We start from the raw sequence: 8,710 nt of genomic DNA on the forward strand, positions 1-8,710 counted from the left end.
TAAAAAGTTGTAAAGTTTTTATCCAGAAAATTCTTTTTATAAAAAAAAAATCACAAACAAAAAAAAATATTTAAAATAAACAAAAGAAAAGACTTGAAACAGCTTTTCGGCATAAAGCCGAAAAGGAAACGAAAAAATTTTTTTCTGCTTGTAGGAAAAATTATGATCCTTTTTTTCTTTCCTTTCCACTTATTAAAAACTTTTCAAAAGAAGTTTGTTTTTTTTTTTGCTCAATTCCACCTGGAAATAAAAAAAAAAGAGAAAAAAAAATAAGAGAAAAAATTAAAGAAAAATTGCGATAATTTTTCATTTTGTAAGAAATTTATTTTATTTGATGGTTTTGTTATACGCGACGCATATTTTTTTTTTTTTGCGTACACATCCACCTTATATCTGTACACCAACAATTATATTCAAGGAGTTTTTACCTTTAAATGGTAAAAAATATTGTGTTTTTCAAAGATTTTTTCGGTTTAGAGAGTTCCTTTTTTTTTATCCGTACGAACGTATGTTCGAATGGTATTATAAATTTGCCTTATCGTTTGTAATGCTAAAAAAAATGGTTTGAGATATAGACATAAGGGTAAGTCTTTGATCAGTGTCGAATTCTGAGCCAATGTAAAAATGTTTCTCCGTTTTCCGTTCTGCCCATCTATCCGTCCGTCTTTATAATCAAAAAATCTTCGTAAATGATTTATAGTAGTAAATGGCGGAACTCTATTTAAATCGGATGCGATCGAGGAAGTGCTGCCCTATAACTTCAAAAGTTATTTGGCTTAAAAAACTGAAGTTATAACATCGAAATTTTAAACAAATGATTATGTTATTGGAGCTGATATGTGTGATAAAAGTCGTCGAAATTTCTTGATTTCTTGTAGTAATTGCCATATAACTTCAATATTTGTTTGATCATATCTTTGAAACTATTGAAATTGCAGAACTAAAATTCTCCATAAATTAATATGGTAATACAGGAACTATTATTGCCGCGCGCAGGTATATTAGAAGAGCATTACAAATTCGTGCTACTTCGTGGTTTTTCTTCCATGCATCTCGAGTAAATAGTCTAATGCAGTTGGATACAAAAGATACATAGATAATTTATTCCATTACTTGTACAACCGCACTAGCTTTATTAAAATCATAGTCTGTCGCATAGTCACAGCTAATGTCATATTTTTTTGCCCATAGGGTAATAAGTTCGTACGGGTACCACAGAGTCAACTTGATCAACTCTATTTTTTTCGTTTTATTTTTTTGTTCTCTTTTAATTTTTTTTTTTTTTTTTTTTTTTTTTTTATAAACAAAGAAGACATTGATTTTCTTGAGTGCGATTCTCTTGATTATTCAAAATGTTTTTAAATTTGTTCAGTACGTTAAAAGTATATTAAGGTGAGGTGATGTATATTTTTGCGCCTACATATGTCCCATGCGTATACATTGTATTTATAATAAAATGAAGCAATGTATATAAAAGAATAAAAGTAAAAGTCAAAAATTTAATATTTACACTTGTTATTTAAACTTTGCTTTGTGATAATTTTTTGTGATTGTATTAAGCACAAATAAGAATTATAAAGGATATGAGGAGTTCTATAAAGCACCTACACGTTAAATAGATAAATTATGTTTTGAAAAATGGTCTTTTTTTTTTGTTTATATTCTTATGGAACACTAATCAAAGACTTTATACTTTGTTTTCAGAAAAAGAGGGCGCTGTTACATTTAAAATTTCATTATGCCATAGACTGATGGGTGGATTTCTTTTAAAGATTGAGGTGGAATCGTTGCTACTTATTGCAAAACTCCCTATAATATCTTGATCACACGATGAGTTCAACACAGAAACTTTATTTGTCTTTTAATCCGTGACAGTTCTTACATTAAAAACTCTTCACTTATAAAGAAATTTATAAAATAATTTAAGTTCAAGACACTTTACTCTTTAAGTATGATAAAGAGCATTATACAGATATATATTCAATGGAATTGGCTTTACTAACCTAAGAATTGAAAAGGAACCGAAAAAAGAAATTTCGGATTCAGAAGCGACACAAAAGAAAACTTTTTTTTTTTTAATATTTTTTTTTTTAATCTGACCTTTTTCTTCTTCTTTCAGGTGAAATTCTAACTATCATTTAAAATTTTAAAATTTTCTCAACTAGACCCATAGAATAGCATTTTTTCAATGTAGAAAATAAAAAGTTGTAGGAGTTTTAATAAGCAGATTATAAAATACCCTATATACTAACTTACATAAAATTAACTGACACCGGTTACCTTGATTACGGGTAAATCTTCTTAAAAAAATTAATAAAAACAAAAGTGATATTTTCATCACCTACGTTGTGTACTTAAATATTTTGAAAAGTTAAAATAATTCCAAAATTTTATTAAACATTCTGACTTAAATTAAACTATAAAATTTAAATATTTATTAAGTTTACTGCATTATTTTTGCAGAAAATTGAACCAAGAATATGCACAAAGGGCAATTTTTATAACAAATAATGACAAAATGGTTCAAACACACTTTTTTCGATATATAATCAAGCCCTAATAATCAATAGAAAATATAACCTGAAAATTTTGTAGCAAATTAATCTTAGAATTCCCGAACACCAATTCATAATTAACGATAAACCCTACATGTTGTATAGTGTTATTATCATTGCTATTCATTCATTCTTGCAATGCATTATCCTCCAAGATTATCTTAAAATTTTAGACCACCGTATGAGGGGCGATCCATTTTCCGGATAATCATTTTGTTTAAGGTACAACAACAAGATTAAAAATTGTTGTACGATTAACTTGTTATACGTAATTACGCAAGTACCCACTCATAGGTGCAAAAAGATAATAAATTTATTCAAATTACGAAGTTTTTTTCTGACCAGAGCCGGTTATTTGAAAATGAAAATTTGATTTTCTGGTCAGAACCAAGAATTTTATATGTATGTCGTTTGTATTATACAATATTTTTTTCTTTTGCTTATATAGACAAAACGTTGCATATATTTGGTTATGGTGCACAAAATTTTGAGCTTCTATATTAGTCTATATTAATTAAAATTTGGACTCGTCTTTTCAGAAATTTTAAAAAATTAAAAATTTCCCGAAATGCTCCAAAATTCACATATAATTTTAATTTTGAAAATTTTTAGAAAAATACTGTTTGAATCATCACGTATGCCATGTCTGTGTACTAACAAGTGAAAGAATTCCTATTCAATATTCTAAAAATAAAATCAATATTAAAAATTTCAATATTTTCTAACCCTTAATAATATTCAATTAAAAATAATAACTATTTCAAGGTTATATTTATTCTATTACTATATTTAAATTAAAAAAAAAGTAACAAAAAATTTATTTTTAGTCTAAGGGTAAAACATAAAAGTTATTTTTAGCACAATAAATTTTATTGTATAGGGAAAAAATTAAAATAGAAAATTATTTCACATACAATTTATATATTTATTTTTAAACCTTTTATTAAAATACCAATTTCCCTTCCATATTTATTTTTGTATACATACACATACATGCATTGTTTGTAATTAAATAAAAGAAATCATAAATTTTCAAATTTACATAATTTTCTTTTTATAAAAAAAACAAAAATAGAGCACATATGTTCATTAAAAGTTAAGAAAATAAAATTTCTTATGGCATTAAAATATTTAAAAAAATTAAAAAAATAAACACAAATATCAATTAACCCTTGAATAACACACTTTATACTTGTTTTATTCCGCACACACATTCAATTATCGTAAGTATGCCTGTATAAATGCAAATTTTTATTATTTTGCAAAAAATTAAAGCAAACATAAAGCATACAAATTTATAAACAGTAATAATAATTTTAAAAAAATATTACACGCATACAAACAACTCATGCAATTCTCTCATAATTTTATGAAAATATTTATAGAAAACAATGATAATATAGAGAGAAAAAAAGAGAAAATCATTAAAAAATTATTTGAATTAATGAAATAAAAAAATCGGATTTGATCAGCACATAACCGACTCTTGCGGTCATAAATTGTTTAAATGAAAATGTTACAGAAGGTTATGAAAATGTCTTTTAAATACTACTGCCAAATATTAAGGACAATAGTAAACTTTTAGTTGACATACCTAGAGAAATTTAAATTTGGCTCTTAGTAGAGTTTCATTTTGTGTCATCCGAATTCCATGAAAAGTTTACCTGTAGTTTCGGTAATAACCAGAACTCATATATTAAATTTCAAGAAATTTCATCAATTAGTTCCTTAGATTTGATAAAAAATTTAAAATCAGGCCCTAATTCGGTTCACGAGTCGTGATCTTTCCAAAAAAGAATAACTTCATAGCTTTAACACCCTGACAAATTATTTCTTTTTATATATGCCTAAAAATGTAAATTTTTCTTTGAAGTAAAACTTCGGTTCCTGATATCTTTTGAATTCTTATAATATTTAAATTTTAATCAAAAACCGTTCAGCCGAATTTGAAATACTTGGTTACACACACACACAGATCGAAAAACCGACATCTAGCTAAAAGTTGTTTATTTACGCTTTACTGCCATGGAGAAGTGCATTCGACATATAAAATTTGGTATCATCACATAACCTCCCTTAATGTATGCAATCCCATCGGTAAAAAAATGGAATACTTCCTAGATAATAAAAAAATTTTTTAAGAATAATATCATTTTATATACGTACAAGAATATATCAAGATGATTATTAAGCGTATGTATTCAATGTTCTCAAGAAAGTCACTGTGATCTTAATAAAAATGACATAACAACAAATGTTACAAGTATAAAAACCATTTCAAGGATACTTGAATTATTTCAAAAAATCAAATAACAAAAACAAATTCGGTTTCTAGATATTATTCTTGATTTTGAAGATTTACTTGCCATTTTGTAATTTATTGTACGGCAAACTGTACGAAACGTACAATGTTCAGAGCATGCAACTTGAATAAATCTACTAGTACATGGTATTATTATTATTAAACATTTACGAAGTGTTACTTGGAAGAAAGTACGGAAATAATTGGCAACATTGACTCAGCATTCAATGCTCAATTTCTAAATCTCTAACCATTTGTTCTCAGTGTTATAAAGTAAGTCATAGATTGTCAATCGAACTTTATATTAAATATAAATTTTTTGACTGCTTCGAAAACTTACCCAAATAAAAGTTTGTAATTCACCTTCCATTAGCTGTAATCATATATATGTGATTTGAACTGGCTGAAAATGAGCACAAAATTAAAAAAATCTCATAAATTATCAGGAAAAAAGAACTAAATTCCAACTATTTGTGTAAAAAATTTTAAAAGAGAAAAAAAAAGGTATGCTAAAGAGAAAGGAAATTAAATTTTGTGCGAGAGTAACATTTTGACCTAAAAAACATACTTTTCCTTCAACATTATGTATAAATTTAGATAACACATACATTCATATGTATTCAAATTACAAATAGGTTTACATATATTAAATTTGAATATACGAATATTAGTAGGTAGTTATCGTAGTATACAAACAAAGAAAAGTAAAATAATTAACATTTTTTTCACGAAAGATGAAGAATTTTTTTTTTTGTCATACAAATCTTCTTTAGTTTATGGTACGTGCTTACTATTTCATTCAATTATATACGTACAGGTACTTGTATACTCTAGTTAGCAAAAGGTCTTTAATTTAAATTAAGCAAATAATATTGGCTCCGTTTTGTATTATAGGAATAGTTACCTACATATGTATTGTATACGTAGATTTGTGGATTTGTACAACGGGGACAATATTGTGCGGAGTATGTCCTACAACCCACCCTCCTGATGAGCTCAAGCCCCTTGTGAGGTCTGGAGGACGACAACTCCGCCGCCGTGAGAGCTTCCCTCCTCCTATGAGCAAGAGCATCACACTCCCCCGGAAGGTGCACCGAGGTCTACTCATCCTCCCCACAGAATCTACAAGTGTCTTCACTTTCCAGGCTCAGCCGACTGAGGTGTTCCCTAAGTTTTCAGTGACCCGACAAGACCCCGGTGAGGATTCTCACCTGATTCCTGCCCATCCATATAATTTTCTTAAATCGCTTTTGGTCATAATTACATGTGTATACATACAGATATATATACAGAGCCGGATGTATGCTAAGTCCTGTTAACCGAATTTACCTTCAGTACCCCCCAGTTGATTGAACTTCTCAAATAAACAAAAATGTATGTATATAGAACTACATTCTCACAATATCGTGCTTTCATCTAGTTAAGCAGATTCTATTTGTAACATGTTAGGAACAAAGTATTTCATTGATAGGTAGGAAAGTAAAATATAATTTAAAGCTAGGAGACAAAGCCTTGGCACATTATACACTAAGTTAGTGAAAATAACTAATTAAACATTTCTCGCTTTCACGTCCCGTTGAACGAGCTTAATACTAGACTGTAGCCTTAATTTTATGTGTAAATTCAGGATTGTCTTCATACTACATATTACACTTATAGTGACAATAGAATAATGATAATAATTGTATATACTAAAAGAAATACGAGAAGAATTAAAAAATTTTTAGTAAAATACTGCCTTTAACATTTAAATACTGAAATATTGTTGAAAGTAAATGATCACATTTACGTAAAATATAATATAACGGCATCTATAATATGTGTATAACATGAAACTATTGTAGGGAGAAAACTATGCACAGGTATAGACAATATTTAAATTATAAAATGTACCCAAAAGTTTTATTTAACAAATAAAGAAAATCCTAAAATTTAAATTTACAAAATTATTTGGTGTTCTCTTTTGAAGGAAACCTTAGATTTTTATCTATGTAAGTACAGAAAAAAAAGTTGTGTATATAATTAGATGCTTGAAAATGAAGTGCTTCCGGTATAAATTTATGATATAATTTTATTCAAGTAGATAGATGTTATATACATGCGTCTTAACCTTTAGCATATGGAAATTAAAAGTTTATTAATATTGTAAAACTGTAAATTTCTACGGAAATTTCTTTGAAAAAATTAAAACAATCTTTTTTATACCCCTGACATTTTAGAATATTCTCCTGAATATTAATTTGAAATAGATTTATTTTATTTTGCTTTTGAACTCAGCAATAAAGAGTTAACTAAATGTTAAGGGACAATATTATTGATAAATTAAATTATTTAATTAAATTATAAAATTTATGAATTACTTGCGAAGGATAACAAATCAATTGATAATGATTATACAGAGTGTTCGTGAGTATATGATTTTCTTCATGCTAAACTGGGGAATCAACATCAGGGAGCGAATGAAGAAAGCAACTAATATATTATAACGGAGTGTTTCGTTCAACTCCTACACAGGCTCTTAAGAAGCATTTTTACCTTTTTCCAATTGAGATTCTGTGATCCAGCCCTTAGACTTTGCATCTAATGGCTGTGGTTTGATGGCCTTGTGGGGCACGCGGCCGTACCGAAAACTAGAAAACATGTGGTGTAGAGTGTTGACTATATTTGTCCTGTGCCTTTGTTCGAGAAGGACTTTAATAATTCGCTCAAACCAAGGCAAACATAGGGGAATGAAGGTAACATATAAGAGGGTTCTATCTACTTCTATACGGATGAGTTCAAGCTGAATGATATGGTTAGAGGAGGATTCTATTCCAAAGAACTTGGTATGGAGATGTGTTCGTCTTCTAATTTACTGCAGCATTTTTTAAATTGGAGGTGGTCGCAATTAACGAGGTTTTAAAATGGCTGGTGGGTATTTATGATATTATGTATATGTATCAGTTTTTTCACGGACAGTCAGGCAGCGATAGGGGCTTTGTGGTCACAGTGGATTCCAAGGAAACTGCAGAGTGAACGAAACATAAAAATTTAAGAAAAATAATGTGTGAATAAGTAAAAATTATAGGTCAATAGAGAAAATACTAAGTTGAAGAATTTCGGACGACACTGTTATAAATTATCTTATTTTTATGGGTCTAATAATATTCCTTAATTACATTTCTTATACGTGGGTAATTATCAAAAAAGACTAAGTAAAAATGGTATGAATACCATTATTAATTTCTGAATTAAATTAAAGGATAACTGTATTTCCTATTATAATAACTAAAATGGAAAAAAGTAGTGAGTGATAAATGATTTTGTAACTGTGTTTTATTTTTATTTATTTATACTTAAGGTCACGAATTTCAAGTAAATTATTTACATTTAATGAAATAAATCCATAAAATATATTCTTTCACATTTTGACTGAGCAATTTATTTTGATCTAAGATATAATTAATATGTGACAACGATGACGATGAAGACGACAATTCACTGTAATTAAAATACGTCGCAATTCTATTTTTAATTGTTATCCTTCATTTCGGCATTACAATTAATTGCTGTTCCGCCTGTTTTATTTTCGTTTTTTAAGGTTTTTACAATTTATTTTGATAATTTATTAGAATAAATTAGTTGTTTTTTAAACTCATGAAATTATAGGTAACTTATAGGTGAGTTTTTTTTCATCACACATTTATTTTTTTCTGAAATATACCGGTATAATTATGCACATATGTCATTATATATGAAAATTCGATAGTACTATGATATTTTGTTCATTGAAATTAAAAGTACTTGAATGCTATTTTAAGAATAAAATTTTGTTGTTGTGAATTTAAACTGTAGTGTCTTACTCGCAGTGGAT

Source organism: Condylostylus longicornis, unplaced genomic scaffold (genome assembly GCF_029603195.1).
Source record: "Condylostylus longicornis isolate FDR11 unplaced genomic scaffold, ASM2960319v2 ptg000083l, whole genome shotgun sequence".
Taxonomy (NCBI): Eukaryota; Metazoa; Arthropoda; class Insecta; order Diptera; family Dolichopodidae; genus Condylostylus; species Condylostylus longicornis.